This window comes from Pezoporus occidentalis, unplaced genomic scaffold (genome assembly GCF_034315485.1).
Source record: "Pezoporus occidentalis ecotype Australia unplaced genomic scaffold, CSIRO_AGI_Poc_V1 ctg41, whole genome shotgun sequence".
Taxonomy (NCBI): domain Eukaryota; kingdom Metazoa; phylum Chordata; class Aves; order Psittaciformes; family Psittacidae; genus Pezoporus; species Pezoporus occidentalis.
The window spans coordinates 3825169-3844301 of NW_026915736.1; the positions used below are offsets into that span (position 1 = coordinate 3825169).

The following is a 19133-nucleotide window of genomic DNA, read 5'->3' on the forward strand; positions in this document are numbered from 1 at the left end:
GGAGCAGAGCTGGAAATTATTGCCTTTGTTGATGTAAAGGCAGGGACATCTACCGTGAGAAACAAAGTAGATCGCCAAGCTACCAAGTTCACAAAATAAATCTTTCATTGTGCTTGGATTTAGCCTTATATGTCTGAAGTTTCTACTCTGCATTTAGTGAGATGTCCCTCTAAACTCTCTCCTACCAGCCTAAGAAATTAGGAAGAAGTTGAAATGAGAGGGGAAGGAGGGGTTGGGGGGGGGGGACACAGCCCCAGAAGGTGCCAGGCAAACTGTGAAGTGACTGATTAGTGCAGACAGTGACTGAGCAAGTTCCACCCAACCACCCAACTTCTTTCTTCTAAGAAGAAACAGCTTTGTTTCACCTTGACTGTTGTTCCCTGATAATCTGTGAAGCTGGAGTGGAATTCAAAGCATTGGTCTGAACATTAATCTAATGCCCAGTGGTTCCTTGCAACTTGCTCTGATCTCTAGTGCCTTTAATCTTTCAGTAAATTTTGATTTGATTTCTTTCTATGATATACCTCCCTAAGGAGACAGTAGACAGGAGGAAAGCTGCCCAGGCCACTTGAAGTATTGAGGGTCCTGCTTGAAGGCCATTGTGAAGGAAAAAAAGGCAGTTTATCAGGCTCTCTACTTTTGCTTATGAAAAACAATTTCAAGATTTTAAATTAAGCAAAACAAGTAGCTAAATCTCCTCCTGAAAATGAACTACTGAACACAATCTCTCCCCAAGAATTTCTGTAGGCAACAACCAAGTTCCCTGTAGTTTCTCTCCGTCACACAAAACTTATTTTCTGTGGAATCTAGTTAATTATATTACCTGACTCAGAAATGCCACAAGGACTACTCCTGTGTGCTCCAAAACACCTGGCTTTCAGAGGTGTAAATATCATTTCCTACTCCAAGCATGGGGTGCCACAGTCTCAAATCAGTTGTAAGGCTCATGATGCTCAGGCAGACTAGGACTGGATGGTAAAAAGCCAGGCAGCTGGACTCAGAGGAGGCCTGAGTGCAACGTGAGAGCCAGCTCCTTTCCCAGACTTGTCAACATCTACCTACTTCTTCTGGTGGAAGCTGTACAACCAGGTGAAGCAACCTTTTATATGCAACTGTACCAAGCTCCAGCAGAGCTTTGTTCCATGAGAAGCAGCCTCAGTTTTCCATCAGCTGGATGATGTTGGCCAGTGGCAGAAACCTGGCTGTATCCCACTTCCCTTCAATTCAGAAGGGAATTCGGAATTCTATTCTGCTAGCAGCCTGCATTTTACTGAGTCTAGTGAAATCTTAGGATCAGTTGGGATCTGCTATGGGAGTCACCACTTTAGTGGTTTTTCAGGAATATAAACCAGGCAGCCTCTTGCCAGCTGCTCAGCTATGGAACTTCTGAAAATATTTTAGACTCTGTGATTCCCCATCCCCAGATGTTAGGAAAAAAAAAAAAAAAGTAAAATTCTTTTAAGCAGAACTATGCTGCTGTGATCATTTCATAATCTTCTATTCTCATTCTGTACAATTTCAAAACAATGAGCAATTCTGTAATGGAAAATGAATTGGAATCTTTCAACATCTTTTAAATGTTTTCACTTTTTTCTCCCTCCTGTATCAGGAATGTTATAATTGATATCTCCCATTTCTGTTTGTTGAATTTACATCTTTCTTTTACAAAAAAAAAAAAAAAAAAAAAGAAGAATGGCAAAATTTCTGACTAGCTTGTTGATAATCACAACTGGGGTGAACCTGTTACCACTATGCCTGTGGATTATTTAGGAGATTGCACAGCAGGATGGATTGCTCTTAGCTACTATTCAAACAGCTTGGCAGCACATGAGGCTTACAGATGAGCCCTTCATGCCATGCTGCACAGCACTATGCCACATGGATGGTTAGCAAGCCATTTCAGTGCCCTCCTGAACACCTGTCTCATTTCACCTGGGTGGCATCTCTTTTTCTTGTCATGTGGATATATCAAGGTACTCCAGTCAGCTGAACTGCCAATAATGGTAAATTCACCAACAAGCTTTTAATGAATAGGATAGTGCAGGAGAGGTGTCTTGATTAAATTTGAAGCGAAGGTTGAAGCAGCAGGTACATTTCAGGTACAGGTATTTGAGGTTTGAAGAGGAAGTAAGTAGGCATAATAGGATGAGTGGATTTTGTTTGCTCTTCAAATGCCTTAGATGCTTCATGTTCTGCTGTTTCCAGCTTCTTGGTGTGGGCCTCAGTTTAAATTTTCATAGTACTCGTCTCACCGCTTAGCTGTGTCATGTTGTGTTACCCTGTAGCACCGTGCATCAAAACTTAATAATGGAACAAACACAACAATCACTTTAAATTAATGCTGCCCCTCTTACGTTATTCAGCAAATTACATCATGGGCTGCTGACAAAGACAATCTTGGAACTAAATTTAAAGGCATATTTAAAATATCACATATTTAAAATATTTACACATGTAAAAATGTGTGTGTGTGTGTGTGTGTAAGTCATTTCAGTGTTCTTTTCTGTGCACTCTTGGGAGAAAAGAGTCCTTATTCAGTACCTGAATAAAAGGATGAGGGAGCAGGCAGATACGTGAATTCTTGAAGAATTATCTTATGCACACAATATATAACTTTAAATTCTGCTTCTTTCATTTTAGGAAGGTCTGTATCAACTTTATGATTAATATTGTTTTATTTTACACCTGTAATTAGTAATATGTAGTGACATGTAGTGACAGGACAAGAGAGAATGGCTTTAAGCAGACAGAGGGGAGATTTAGATTAGACATTAGGAAAAAAATCTTCACTGTGAGGGTGGTGAGACACTGGAACAGGTTACGCAGAGAAGCTGTGAATGCCCCATCCTTTGCAGTGTTGAAGGCCAGGTTGGATGGGGCATTGAGCAACCTGGTCTAGTGGAAAGTGTCCCTTAAAGATGATCTTTGAGGTCCCTTCCAACTCTATCCATCATTCTGTGATTTTTTAATAGCATTCTACCTTAATAAAGTTAAGAAAAGGAGGGATAATGTTTCAGTGCATGGTGCAGAGGCTTGATGATGAGTTAAAGCAAGAATGTACTATTATTGCAGAGTGACATATTTACACTTAGTTGGTGTCCTGATTTAGGAAAACAGCAAGACAATATTAACGGCTTTTTCTTTCTTCACACAAATGCTGGAAGAACTAGTATGAATGGCAGAATTTGGCAAAATATTGAGCATGTAAATGAGCACAATAATACAATAAACAGTCAAGCTGATCACAGTATGAAGTCATATTGATCATTGACTTGACATGTGTGGGTTTAGTGCTAATTATGTATGGTATTTCATACCGTGATAATGAATATTCTTTGGTATGCTTTAGAAGGCTAATAAAGTTCTACTGCCAGATCCTGACACCTTTATTTTTAATTATCTATCAGTTATCGTGTACATGGCACCACAGAGATATGGGAGAATCTCTGACCATACTGGGAAAGAAAAATAGACTTTGGCTTTTAGGAAAAAAAAGCAAAAAATTTTGTACATATACATGACAGAGGACAATCTGGATTAATGAAAGCATTTGCACTGATGTTCTATGGAAGCAAGAAATATATCCATTTTGTTTTCAAGAGGTGTCTTGCTGGAAAAAGTTATCAAAGAGAACTCCAGCAGAGGACACAAAAGCATTTAGAAAAGGCACAATGAATTTTGACTGCCTTTGAATCTATTTATCAAAGCCATTGGTGTTCCCATCTTGACGCAGGTGGAACAATAATAAATATCGAACACAGCAACTCAATCTGTATTCAGAGCATTTCAATACATGGAAAGTTAAATGAAAAAGAAAGCAGGCTTGCGTAGTCAAACCTATTGACTCCTGCTACTTCTGTTCCTCATTGAAAATGCATGGTGGATGGAGCACAAAGATCTGCAAGATATTTACATTACTGCAATTAACATATAATATGAAGCATGTTCAGTAATATGAATTTATTGTTTAACTGAATCAATGATCTTTTACATCATAGGAACATAATTCAGCTGTAACCCTTTAGCACTTTTTTTCGTTTTAAGTAACTAACTTTACTTGTCAATTTTCAGACTCTGTGGAGCTATATTATTTCCCTAATGGCCATTTATCCCTATAGGAGGGACCTTGTGCCATGAATGAGCCCCTGTCTGATACAAACCTGCCTCTCTGTGGAGGACAGGTAATGGGAAGACACGACATTGAAACTGAGTCCTCACTTCAACAGGAGATACGGCACCAGCAGTATTTTCTCTCTGTCCTCATTCATGATCATTTAAAGATCATAGTGTCTGCACAGCCTTCCTCCCTTGGAGTTTTCACCCACCGTCCCCATGATGCTTAAAGAAAATCCCTGGAGAGAATTTCACCTTGCTTGGCCAGAGTGGCAGCTGAAGCTGAAGCCTGCCAGACACTCATCAGAGACTATTCTAATGAATCATTCTTCAGAGGCAGGCTAGGTTTTGTGTAACTCCTACTTCAACCAGAAATCCAAAGCAAGTCCTTGATGTTATAAAGGAAAAACAAATAAACAAAATCTGAACATGTTTGGTCATTATACAATGCAGTTAAACAGCTGAAGGACATCACAAGATAACAGGAAAAAAATCTAATTCTCTTTGTTGGTGGTGTCTGAAAAACAAAACAAAACCTCCACTTAAAAAGAAAAATAAAATTAAGCCAACTTAGTCCAAAATAGCAGTGGATATGTCTTCTGGTCAGATCTAAAGTGCTCTGAGTCTAATGACAGAAACCTGATTGCCCTGATTGCCTTGATTGCCTCTTCTGGATTTTGGGTCAAATCATCCAGTATACGTGAGTCTTTTATATCTCTGTGATTAATACCTTGCAGCAGATATTAAAAATTCAGTATTTCTCTCTTCTTTTGAAATTCTCAAGGCTTACAGGTTCTGCCTGATTTCACCTGAGAATTCAGCAAACAGCTTGGCACATCACTGTTTGCTTTTGGTCATTTGATCTGTCCTTTGGGCAGTTGTGCAGGCATTTTTCATTTCAGATATCCTCATTCACAGTGTGCCGCAGCAGTTTCCAGAGCTGATTCAGACCCTTAGAGCAAAGCAAAGAAGTGGATTTTAATTTTGAGTTGCAGCTGCTGTTGTCAAAGTTCAGTGCATTAAGCATGGATTTTGTTTTCATTGCTCTCTCCTAACACCAGGAACTATATTAACTACAAAATACATGTGCTTAAAGTAAGTAAAATAATGGAGAAATATATTGTTCTTGTTGAAATGTTACATGAGATCCTGGGTTCATTTCAGTAGCACAATGAAACCAAACTGCAGTTTTCACAAAAGCATAGTTTCAGATGCTTAAAGTGAATAGATAAAATTTTCTTTTCTTTTCTTGTGCTGTTGGTTCACAGCAACACAATGAACAACTGCCTCCATGTTGTAGAAATGAAAATCACTGCTTCCTTTTAGCTGCCTTTGGTTTCATGGGAGCTTAGCAAATAGGGTTTGATGATCCCCCCCTTGTTTGCAGCCATAACACCTCTGTTCAATCTTATATGCTTTGTATCATCTTTTACCCACTTATTTTCTCAGCTGAAAAGCCATTACACTGCAACCAACTGCAGTATTAAACTGTAAGTTGAATAATATCATATGGAAAATGGAATGAGTTGCTCACATTATATATAAAGGATGGTTTAGACATTGAACATATGTTAAGGTATAACTTCCCCAGCTGGCTAACACAGAAAGAAAAGGGCAGTGTTGCTCACCCTCGTGACTGTCATGAATAAAGGTGTGCAGGCTATAATGTCAGTCTCTCTTTTTTCTCATCCCCCTATATTGTTTCTGTTTCCATTGGTAAAATTTTCATCTTTTCTACTCTGCTTTCTGTGGGGCTTTTTCACCCTTTTCATTCCCTGGCTGTGTTATTGAATAGGTGAGACAATACCCGAGACAATTTCACTGCCTGGCTGGAAGAAAAGAAGGCAGAAGATTGGTGTTGCTATGGAGCAATGTTAAGGTTACTTCAATCCCTTTAGTATCATTTTGGCTGCAAAAGGGTGGCTGGAGGAAGTGCTTTTCAGAAGCTGCAATAATCCTATTATTTCTATTTAAAGTCACCCTTGACTTTAAAATGCAAATTCTCTAGGAAAAAACCAACAAAAAAACAACCATTAAAAAGCAATAATGTAAACTGTTGTAAAGTTTATCCTGTATATCTGATTGTTGTGTTCCACAGAGGCATACTCACTACAGACTTTTCTGTGGTCATATACATTGATACACATACATCAGTGTGTTTGAACATTTACAAGTATTTATTATACTCATATATTTTGTGCGTGCCCATAAAAAGTTCAGTGTATTTATGAAGAGCCAAGTTCACAGTAACCAGCTCAAGATCCCTCTCATATGCTGCCCAAAGGCCATTTGTGGCCTTGCTACAAGTGGCTGTAGAGTTTTAAGAGAACAGCAAGTTGGGGCTAAGGGATTTGACTGCATGTAGAGTGACCTTGGATCACCTTTCTCTGTCCCATGTTTTATAAGACCACACAGCATCCCACACTGATTTTGTCCAAATTTTTCCGATCTGGATGACTTGAACAGTCTTCTACAGCATGAGGCCCCGCTGCAGGCTGAGAGTGACGTACCCAGGTGAGCCCAGATGTCTCATTTGTTCATTTATGCATCATCTGCAGGAAGCAAATTTGGCCCTTCACTTTTCATTGCTGACAATGTAGCAACAAATGATGGCAACCTGAGCAGAACAATGCTGAACAAGCAGACTGCTGACAGGCTTTCAACTGGCTGACTCTTAAGTTAAAAGCAAAGCCATATCTGTGACTAGAACTGTAATCCAAAGCAAAAGGCCACTACCACCATCCATCTCCAGTGGCCATACTTAAGAGATTAATACTATGGAAACCTTTTTGAAATTTAAAGTGGCATCCTGAATATTCAGTCTTGGAATCTCATGCAATTACAGATCTAAATCCTGTTAGCAGTGGATTCCTTTGTTGCAAAAACAAGAATTAAATAACTATTTGAGAAACCGGCTGCAAATAGTAAAATGGATATTATCATATTACCATGCAGCAATTTGTAATCAAACTGTTGTTCTTTTTGTGACTTGTTAAAGAGGATTTCATGGCATCAAACCAGTTCCTAATAAGCAGATGTTCATGATACAGAAGAGAAAACATTTTTTGCAGTTGGAACCCTTATTGGAATTCTCACTCCAAAAGCCAAGGAAATTAATACAGAAGGCAGAAGAATACAAATAGATCTGCGATTCTCACTAGTTCCTCTACTATTTCTGAAGTAAATTTTTGACATAGGGTGGCTCTGCAAAGTTTCTCAGGTTGTGTTAAGGGAGTATTCACATCTCTGCCCTGTGCAACTCATGTTCAGATTCATAGTGTTATCAATCAACATAAATCAGCTCGAAATATCAGTTAGAAATCAATTAACCCAATCATTAGTTAAATAAGTTATGAAGCTTGACCAAATATGAAAAAGCCCTGGATCACACACTGTCTCCACTTATTTGCCAAATTGCACAAAGCATAGAAACTGTCCTTCAGATTTCAGTGAGTCAGACAGTAGCAAGAGGTTTTGAAGCCCCTTGCCATTTCTTGAGGTTTTGACATTTCCATGTCCGTCTTTTCCATGTCCATTTCTACCTCTTGGAAGGCAAACACAGGGACTGTGAGAATGAAGACCATAGGGCCGCTGTAGGAGAGGATCTGGTTCGAGACCATCTTAAGAACCTGAATGTACACAAGTCCATGGGACCTGATGAGATCCATCTGCGGGTCCTGAAGGAGCTGGCAAAGGAAGTTGCTAAGCCACTGGCCATCATATTTGAAAAATCATGGCAGTCAGGTGAAGTTCCCGACAACTGGAAAAAAGGAAATATAATAACCCATTTTCAAGAAGGGGAAAACGGATGACCCAGGGAATTGCAGACCAGTCAGTCTCACCTCTGTGCCTGGCAAAACCTTGGAGCAGGTTCTCCTGGGAGGCATGCTAAGGCACATGAAAATCAACAAGGTGCTTGGTGACAGCCAGCATGGCTTCACTAAGGGGAAATCCTGCCTGACCAATTTGGTGGCCTTCTATGACGGAGCTACAGAACTGATGGACAGGGGTAGAGCAGTTGATGTCATCTACGTGGACTTGTGCAAAGCGTTCGACACTGTCCCGCATGACATCCTTGTCTCTAAATTGGAGAGACATGAATTTGATAGATGGACCACTCGGTGGATAAAGAACTGGCTGGATGGCCACACACAAAGAGTTGTGGTCAATGGCTCAATGTCCGGCTGGAGACCAATAACGAGCCGTGTCCCTCAGGGATCGGTGTTGGGACCGGTCTTGTCCAACATCTTTGTCACTGACATGGACAGTGGGATTGAGTGCACCCTCAGCAAGTTTGCTGATGACACCAAGCTGTGTGGTTCAGTTGATAACCTGGAGGGAAGGAATGCCATCCAGAGGGACCTCAACACGCTTGTGAGGTGGGCTGATGCCAACCTTATGAAGTTTAACCATGACAAGTGCAAGGTCTTACACCTGGGTCGGAGCAATCCCAGGCACATCTACAGGTTGGGCAGAGAAGAGATTCGGAACAGCCCTGAGAAGAAGGACTTGGGGGTGTTGGTTGATGAGAAAATGAACATGAGCCAGCCGTGTGCACTCGCATCCCAGAAAGCCAACCGTATCCTGGGCTGCATCAAAAGGAGCATGACCAGTTGGTCAAAGGAGGTGATCCTGCCCATCCACTCTGTTCTCGTGAGACCTCACCTGGAGTACTGTGTGCAGTTCTGGTGTCCTCAGCATAAGAAGGACATGGAACTGTTGGAACAAGTCCAGAGGAGGGCCACGAGGATGATCAGGGGACTGGAGCACCTCCTGTATGAAGACAGGCTGAGAAAGTTGGGGCTGTTCAGCCTGGAGAAGAGAAGGCTGCGTGGAGACCTCATAGCAGCCTTCCAGTATCTGAAGGGGGCCTACAGGGATGCAGGGGAGGGACTCTTCATTAGAGACTGTAGTGATAGGACAAGGGGTAATGGGTTAAAACTCAAACAGGGGAAGTTTAGATTGGATATGAAGAGGAAATTCTTTCCTGTTAGGGTGGTGAGGGCCTGGAATGGGTTGCCCAGGGAGGCTGTGAATGCTCCATCCCTGGCAGTGTTCAAGGCCAGGTTGGACGAAGCCTTGGATGGAATGGTTTAGTGTGAGCTGTCCCTGCCCATGGTAGGGGAGTTGGAACTAAGTGATGTTAACATCCTTTCCAACCCTAACTATTCTATGATTCTAAATATGAAGGCACATTCCCTCCTTTAGTGTTCAAAAGCTTTTTTTGAAAGCCTCCATTTTCATATCTTTATTTATCTCTCTCTTTCTTCTTTTTTTTTTTTTTTTCCCCTGAAACACTACAGAAGCACTGCATAACTAAAAAGCACTTCAAGACCATAACTGACTATAAAGTCACCTCAGCAATGTATGGACTTACTGCGAGATGACTGCATGAGAACTTTCAATGAATAATGTCATCACTCTTCTCTTGCTTTTATGTTGTTTTCCAGAGATGAAAGTCTGAATGTTCTTATTTTAATCCATTCCTGAGGTTTGCTTTAATTCTGCCTGATCAATATATGCACATCCTGCAGAAGTCTGTTAGCATACAGAAATTCCTCACTCTCCTACCAGCTAATATAGACAATCCCAACTGTAAACCAATTGGGATGACATGAAACTGCAGAGATGTGAGCAGAAGCTGAGTATCCTATAAACTTCCATATTTACTCTGAACTGGTTTAGCTGAAATGCAGATGCAAGCAATTAGAAAAAAGATATATAGGCTTAGCATCTTGATTTAGTTTCCATTCAGTTTTGCCTAGCTACAGAGCATGGACAGACACATGGAATATGAAGGATGCCTCTTTACTACATTCTGAATAAATTGTTAGTTATTCATCTGAATGATTGGTTTAATGCAGTTTTGGATTAAAGTCTCATGACATGTAAGTTCAACACTGAGAGTCTGATGCCAAAATACAAATGCTCAGGTTTTCAGTGCAGCCCAAAGCAGAAGTTTATAAAGTTTTCAAACCTGATTTTTGACACCTTGGGATCAGGATTTGCTTTATACAGACAGATTTTGGAAGACTGACTTCACAAATAGTTAGATACCCAGGTAAGACCAGGGAATTAAAAAAATTAAAAGTAGTTTTTCCATAGAATAAGTATCAGAAAATCAGAATTGTGGTATGCTGCAATTGTCTCAACTACGATCCCTCAGTGTGAGGCTGATGATGCATGGAGAGAGTTAGGAACCGCATAATGCGTGAATTGAGAAGGAATAGTGTTCACTTACATGTAAGGTTCACAAAACCTGCACAAAATTTAAGAGAGTGAAAAATGGGTCAATGCTATCTTTTAATTCTTTAAGATATTTTCTAACCAAGTTAATAACACAGGTTCAAGTTAAAATGGTGAAATGTAAAGCCACAGTGCGTTATTAAGCCTGGCAAAAATGATGATAATTTGCTTCATGCTTTATGGCATTTTGCAGTTCAGACTGACATTTTACATCAGTAAAAATGTTTTGCTCTCTGCCTGAAATATCTAGAACACTGTACTTATAGATAACAAAGGACTTTTTTTTAAGATGCATATGTACTATGAACACGTACAGTCAACTTGTGCTTAACAAGTAATCTTCACATGCTATGGAAAGATAATCCAGGCCACAAAAGGAACACTGCTTTTTTCCTCACATTTACACTCATCTTTGCATTCTCAAACCTTTCTTTTTCACTATAATAAGTAACATCACTAATAACAAGTTGAATGTGCAGTTGTTATCATTAATGCGTCACTATTTTGCTACTAGGAAAGTATGACTAAAAAACTGAGGGTGAAGAAACACAAAGTAAAACATCAGATGATTCTAAAGGCTTTTGCAATGTAGGCCACCCTTCCAAACGCCGTATGTTCACTATCATCTGCACCCACAAAAATATTTCAGATATATCAAAAGCTATCACCAAGCTAGGATTGCAGCACTGATGTTGTACTTTACATTGACATTGCCACGGAAAAACATAAATTTGCAGGCAAAAGAGCAGTTCAAGAGCTCAGCAGTTTTTAGATAATCCTTTTCTTTTCCCTTCCCCCTTCTTTCCTTTTCCTGGTCAAGACTGTGATTTTTTTCTACTACTGTGGAAACTGTGGCAAAGGACACCTTAGGTGGAAACCAGAAGTGCACATCTACTTGACAAGAATAAAGATAGCCCTGATCATATTGCCCATGAAACCTCAAAACTCTCATGAATTATTCATATAACTGTTATGTAATATTTAATTTATAATCCACTGAGATCATGCATGACCCTAGAAATAGTCAAACAAAAAGGTTATTGTTCATGTATTTGATTTTTGACAGTCCTATGTGATTATAATTTATTTTGACCTGATAATCTAGTGCTTCACAATGGCAGTAAATACTTTGTAACAGTCTTGGTAGTACAATTCATAAAAGCACATCTTCCAATAAAAATGCTGTATATGCATGTGTGAAGAAAGGAACACTGGGGTGAAGGGAAGATGCTGGGGAGTTAATGAAAACTTTTCTATCTGGAATAAAAAAAACATTGATTTTAGACATAGATGACAAAGAGATTTCCACAGCAATAAGTAAAGTCATACCCTTCTTGCTCTTTCATCACTTGAACTCTGCAAAACTGCATGATAGGAGTTTTATCTGATAATGCGTGTGAGAAAAATCCTGATTGAGCAGTCTGCCCTGAGCAGAGCCATAAATGCTCTGTTGCTGGGTGGCTGCTGTTGTAATTCAACAGTTTTTCTTCACAATTCAGATTGTTCCTTTAACAATACAATAATTTTTTTTTTCTCACAAAAATGCAGTTTCATAAGGCAGAATACTTAAAGTATCTGCCTTTAGATTTGTTGCTTACTAACATTTACCTGAGCCTGCTTTATAGTACCATACAACTGAACTTTAGCTTGAGTGTCTTCCTGCCCTATGACACTCATCTTAATCATCAAAACTGAATATTAATCTTTACATGATTTTTTCCCCCATAAGGGTCAATATACTTTAAAAATGAGAAGTATCTTTATGCATGTTTAACAGCGGGAAAATGGAAATCAGAAAGGAAACGTTTTACCTGTGTTCACTGGGTGAATTGCAGAGAGTTTGGAATAAACCCCTATTCTTTTAAAGTAGTACAAAGACTTAAGGAGTTCAGGGCTGTGTTGTACAGACACAACTATTGTAATTCTAGTTGCTGTGGGCACTTCTTGCAGGGCACACCATCATCAGTGGTAAGCCCTTCTGTGAATTACCTCACATGCATTTCCCACTCATATGAATTAAAATAAAAATGTGTAACTATGAGTATTATTTGCAGACCTGGTTACAGAATGGAAAAGCATCAAAATATGCCAGGTAGAATAGAAGGAGATACATAGGTAAAATAATAAAATAAAATAAAATAAAATAAAATAAAATAAAATAAAATAAAATAAAATAAAATAAAATAACATAACATAAAATAATGATTATAGTGATAACTTAAAAATAAATTCAGATATTTTATTTATATTTGTTATTGTTATTTAATGTTTCACAGTTGGTCTTGTGTCCTCAACATAGATACATACATGCTTAAGAGCCACTGAGTGGAAAGCTGCATTGGATATCAATGTATTCTCTTATTTCCAGCCAGTAGAGAAAGATAACAATTTTCTATTATTGACTTAATAGCTGTTCTTAAATATAATTATTTATTAATAATTTTGAACTATAATAATAGTACTAATCCTCATAAAATTATGAAAATTAACACTGTAAACCTTGGGAGATGGGCAATCGTGCTTACAGTGTTTAACATTCATGAGAAATATCTTTGCTTGGGATTAACGTCAGTACAGACAATGTGAGAGCAGCAGTCAAAAATGCCTGGTACTCTGAATGCCAGTGCTCCCCTCTGTGCAGGATGCTGATTTAAGATTTACCAGTGCTTGGCTTCATGTGTGAACTTTCTTACCAAAAATGGGCCATCTGGAAGAAGATGTTTAATCTTACTTGAGATATTTCCTCTGGGAAAATAGAAGACAAAAAAGGTCTAGCTCAGTCAGAACTGGTTGTGAAGTGAAAGAAAATGTTGGAGGGTAGCTTATTCAGGGCTTTCTCATAAATATACATATTAAAAACCAACAGTAAGAATAATAAAAAAGAAAGGCAGGCAGTCTGTTCCAAAATGGAGGGAGCAATGGAAAAGGAAATAATATTGTGCTTTGCATTTGAATCTTGATATCAGCAGGACTCATAAGGAGTAAATCCTTGATCATTAACTTTTATGAAGTGCTGATTTCCCTTTTGGCTTCCACCAGTCTATCAGCCCTGCAGCAAGGGCTGTATTTCTGCACACAGCTGAGCCAAGTAATTGCTTAGTATGATCCTTGAAGACAACATTTTCTCGCAACCAACCTCTCATCATCTACCTAATAGCTTTGAGACAGCCTCGGTCTGTCTGACTGAATGACCACTAATGACCCAACTGTTCTTAGGAAGACACAGCATGTTTTTCTAACAAGACTTGAAGTGGTTCTGTTATGTTTAGTACTCATCGGGTGTATGATGTAGTGTAAAGACAGCACAAAGCAGCCAGTTGTTTTCAAAGCCATCTTTCTCCCCACTGCCTGCCCTGTGTATGTAGCCTCTTTATTCATTACAAATTACCTGGAGCTTGTGTCTACAGCACTCTGAAAACTGCAAGCCAGGACTGATGATGTTCTCTATGGCCATTTTAAGTAGTTAATGTGCTGGTTTCAGAAAATAAAACAATTCTGAGATTAAGAAACTTTGACTATTGTGTTAAGTTTTTTTGACCTTTTACAGGAGAGTACAGGTGGGTCTGAATACTGAAGTGTAATGATAGAAAACATAATTTCTTTCACAACTTCACAATTATTTCACACTTTACAACTTATTGAGTATAGGGTCTAAAGTATCAAAAAAAAAAAGGGTTTATGTTATGTGCTATATACAGGAAAAGAAAAGGATACCCCTGTAAACCACATTCTACAGAGAAGGGTTCTCAACACCTAAGTGACTAAGGTGCAGAGAAAGAATATGACATGTCAGCACAGGCTGAGGGACTCAAATTAAAAAAACATCAGAAAACACAGAGCATGGTACTCATCTGATGACTGTTGAAGGGAATGTGGATCTGTGTAGGTGACCTTCTATATTATCACAAATTAGTGGTACAAGGGAGTATCCAAGGAAGTCAGAGTTTCCTAGAAAGGAAGTCTGGGGTTGTCCAAAATACTTGTATAACTTTAAAAGAAAAGACTTTCAGAAAGTCACCTTTCTTTCTTTTCGTCACACCAGGAGGTTTAAAATCACACTTGGATGGCAATCAGTGTTACAATTGTTAGAAACAGAAGAAGAGTTGAAAATAAGAAAGCCATCCTCATAGCTAGAGTACACAGAAGTGTTTTGAATATTCAGCACTTAACATGGAACTTTAACTAAACAATTTTCTCTCAGCAAAAATCATCAGTAGTTTTTCATCAAACATTGTAGAGAAACAGGGATTAAAAAATAGACTAAGCAAATATATGTATAGCTTTATAAAAAGATATTTTTACTTAAGCGTCTGCTCTAGAAAAAAAAATGGGAGAAACAAGACAAGGATATGTTTTCATAGTCCAGAAATAAAAGCCATGGAAGAGATTTTTTTTTAAAGATGTAAATAAATGTTGTCCCTCACACTTTTTTATCTCTCTCTTTTTTTTTAAACACTTTAATTAGGTATTCTTTTTCCAGTTTCTCCTTGAAGAATAAATAAGAAAAAAAAAATGCCTTTTTAAGACAGCACTATTTTTGCATCATGAGTGCTAAATTCACTTCTGCAGCCTGAATGCTAGATTTCTGTGCTGAAAGCCAGTGGGCTTTATGAATTCTGGAAATAAATAGGGGAAAAAAAATAAAAGGTGCAGTAAGACTTAAGTGAACTAAAAAATTTTCCAGTGATACATTATATGGAGCCTTCCACAAAACTTAAGACATAATATGAACAGGTTCATACTCATTCTGTACTATTTGAGTGTGCCATTTCTGTGTCTGTTTTGATAGATGCTACTGTACATGACCAGCACATCATGCTCACTTTCTTTAATACTGCCAGGCCACTGTATCTGTTTTTATGCAGTAGAGCAAGGTTTGGAATGCACCAATGTATGTATATGTAAAAATGTTTCTCTTTCTAAGAAGGTATTTCTCCAGGCTGTATCAGACTGTTTCCTAGAAAAAATGCAATTCACGTCCTGCTTCTGCTGAAGACCTCAAAGTCAACAGCCCTTCTGGAAAGGGGGGTTCTTCTGTAAACTTAGCACCTTTTATTTTTTTTTTCTCTTTGCAACAGTGCCCTCACACACAGTTTCTCCTACCCAAACACTTACTGTCAGGGAGCAGCAGCCACAAAACTGTTTCTCTGAAAAAAAATGGATATCTATTCTGTGAACAGAGAAGGAATTCAATGATGCTAATAATTATTCTGCAGCAGGGAGAAGCTGATATTTTAGTGAATGTTCCCCTTTGACATGAACTTTTTCCCTCTTTTATGTTAGGGGGATTGTTTACATATAACAAGGAAAAACTCCTATTTCCATTTATTTTAAAAAATATATAAAAAAAAAAAATCCCTCTGTGGGCTGTCAGAGCTGAAAATACACTGAGCTGGCTGCCTCTGGGCATTTATCAAACTTCAAGTGCCCATGACTCATTCCTTGATTACAAAAGAAAAAATAATAACTTTCAAATTTGCTACACGAGAGACTTAAACAGAGTTCTCAATGCTACTGCATGGCAGAAGAAAGAAAAAATGGAAAGGCTATACCAACTCTAGTACAAAATGGGGTTCTGTTTCAGTTCCCTAGCATTCATGTTTAAAAAAAAGTCTTATCTACTTTAAAGAGGAGGAATTTGAAATTAGCTCTGCATGCACTTCATAAGACTCATCATCAAAAAGAGAATGAATACTTTATGTGCTGAGCATAGTGGATGCAGAAACAAAGATGTTATCAATACGTGTTATTTGGAATACATATGGAAAGAACAAAATATATGGTAGCACTTTTTCATCCTGATTCTGGTAAATATGAGAAAGAAAGAGATTTGGTGTAAATTTTACCACTCCCAAAGTGGGAAATTAGGAGGAAAGGTAACAGCTGTCCCAGGAAGTAGGCTCTCTTTAAATGCAGTCATCCAAGCAGAGTACCCCATATGAAATGGAGTGTGGGTAAGATGGGGCTATACTTGGTTTCAGGCTTTGCTTCTTGCATTTGTTGCATCTATTCTTTTTTTAGCAGTTGCACAAATATCTGTTTCATTTGTTGCAGTCAATGAAACCTGAATCTCCTCTTCTGACAGAGGACTTGTTGCAAGGGTGATCTTCAGCTGCTTGCAAGCTATAGACAAAATCTGTAAGTACCTCAAATTGTCCAAATATCAGCAAATAACAAATACAACAATTTAGTTAGACTCAAGCTATTAAGAATGCAGGGAAAATGTACAAGAGCATGAGAGGGTTGTTGTTTGGAACAAAAAGTAAGTGAATGAGAGTAATGTATTTAAATGTGGGGCAGCCCATACTCTAGTGAGTGGAGATGCCTTATGACCAAGGCCTGAGCCTCCTCTTGTGACTATATCCATGGTTGTTTACCTACACATGAGATGGTCCCAATACGAATTTCTGGCGGTCAGGCAGATAAGTCTAAAAAGCAATGCACCAACAGAAAGTATAATGCATATTTACTTACAGTCTTTGTTCAACCATTCATTCATTCATTGCAGCAAGAAACACTTGCCTGGGAAAGCAGGGAGATCTAAGTGGAAAAAAAAAATAAAAATTGAGGGTTTCAGACTTTAAGAAAAAGATTGTTCTATGTGTTATGCACTACTTACTCATTTTTGGCTTTCTGGGAGAATTATGAATACTGATTACTCAACAATCAGTTCTTAAGGGAGTTAATAAGCAACCAGTAGCATGACAATCGACTGTTTCTGTATTTTATGGCTGCATGCCTCATAGTGCCAAGCTCTGCAGTGGTGTCCCACAATCCACCACATTTTGCTCAGGGGACCCTGACCTCAGAGAGGCTGAGCTGGGTCAGTGGGCAAGGGTGCTTTATAATGTCCCTGATCTGGTTGGGTGTGGGAGCTTATGGATGGCTGTACTTTGATAAGTTGCTTTGGGAGCACAGGTGACATGGGCCACCTCCAAATAGGTTAAAGTGACTTCTCTTCTATATAGGCATGGATGTAACGTAGTTTGGCTTTCCTGTGAAGCCTTGGACATGTTCAAATTAAAAAGAGAGGGCAGATGTAACATTTATGGAGTGAGAAAAGATGTTAATGATAATGTATTGAGTTTCTCTTTTCCGTTTTTAAAAGAAAGTGTTCTTGATATTTTGAAGTGCTTGGTCATGGGGATTGCAGTCTGCTCCTTCTGTTAGAAGAATGGGAAAGGAGACATGAACAGGGAGCAAGATTGTCTGTCTAGTGATGTTAATACTGTCCATGATTTTGGATAACATCTACAAAAGATTAACCCAAGGGAGATAGGAAGGACTGAAAGGAAAAAATGAACTGCAGCCTCTTCTCACTTCAGCCTATTTACTGAAAATCTCTTAACTCTACTTATTCTCCTGTCTTTTGATTTTTAAGTAATTCAACTCTAATAGATAATATGATACAGTTTTGATACATAACCTGTTACATAAGATACCATGCCTCTACTATTCAAAAGAAATAATTTCTGTAGCATTTCATAGCAAAACGTAAAGTAGTCCATGGGAAGAGTAAACTGAAAAAATAATTAAAAAAAATTATGATTCAGGTCTAGCTTTTTCCATGCTTGTTTCAAAGTCTGTTGTCATAGCTACTGCAGCATAAGCTGGCTCAGTATGTTCGCTCTTCTTTAAAGACACATTCACCTTTTAAAGAAAACTGAAGTAACTAAAATATCTGGGAGGAGGGGAGAGAAATCAAAGTTGTACTTGTGCATCCATATTTTTATCATGAGCTGTTATTTGGATCAGGAATATTCAGCTTTTGTCAGCTAGAATCTATTTGTTCTTCAAGGACAGAGAAACAGGAAGTAATTAGATGCTAGGTCCTCACAGCCTTTAATAGGAACCATATGAACTACACCACTGAGTAACTGACATCAGTCCAATTGCCTTTAGGATCATAGAATAGTTAGGGTTGGAAAGGACCTTAAGATCATCAAGTTCCAGCCCCCTGCCGTGGGCAGGGACACCTCACACTAGACCATGTCACCCAACACTCCATCCAACCTGGCCTTGAACATTGCCAGGGACGGAGCATTCACAACTTCCTTGGGCAACCCATTCCAGGGCCTCACCAACCTTACAGTAAAGAACTTCCTTCTTATATCCAATCTAAACTTCCCCTGTTTAAGTTTTAACCCGTTACCCCTTGTCCTGTCACTACAGTCCCTAATGAAATGTCCCTCCCCGGCATCCTTATAAGCTCCCTTCAGATACTGGAAGGCTGCTATGAGGTCTCCACGCAGCCTTCTCTTCTCCAGGCTGAACAGCCCCAACTTCGTCAGCCTTTCTTCATATGGGAAGGGCTCCAGTCCCCTGATCATCCTCATGGCCCTCCTCTGGACTTGTTCCAACAGTTCCATGTCCTTCTTATGCTGAGGACACCAGAACTGCACACAATACTCCAAGTGAGTTCTCACGAGAGCACAGTAGATGGGCAGAATCACCTCCTTCGACCTGCTGGTCACGCTCCTTTTGATGCAGCCCAGGATGCGGTTGGCTTTCCAGGCTGCAAGCGCACACTGCCTGCTCATGTTCATTTTCTCATTGACCAACACCCCCAAGTTCTTCCCCACAGGGCCGCTCTGAATTTCTTCTCTGCCCAACCTGTAGCTGTGCCTGGGATTGCTCCCACCCAGGTGTAGGACCTTGCACTTGTCATCAGCCCACCTCACAAGCATGTCAAGGTCCCTCTGGATGGCATTCCTTCCCTCCAGCGTATCAACCGAACCACACAGCTTGGTGTCATCAGCAAACTTGCTGAGGGC

The 19133-nt window shown here is 39.1% G+C and overlaps 1 long non-coding RNA gene across 1 annotated transcript; it reads left to right on the plus strand.

The window, feature by feature from the left end:
* The first annotated feature begins 15511 nt into the window (after window positions 1-15511).
* Window positions 15512-17917, plus strand: LOC134171590 (uncharacterized). The gene is made up of 2 exons (XR_009967674.1): window positions 15512-16497; window positions 17491-17917. It is a non-coding gene; the product is annotated as an uncharacterized LOC134171590 (long non-coding RNA).
* The last annotated feature ends 1216 nt before the right edge of the window (window positions 17918-19133 follow it).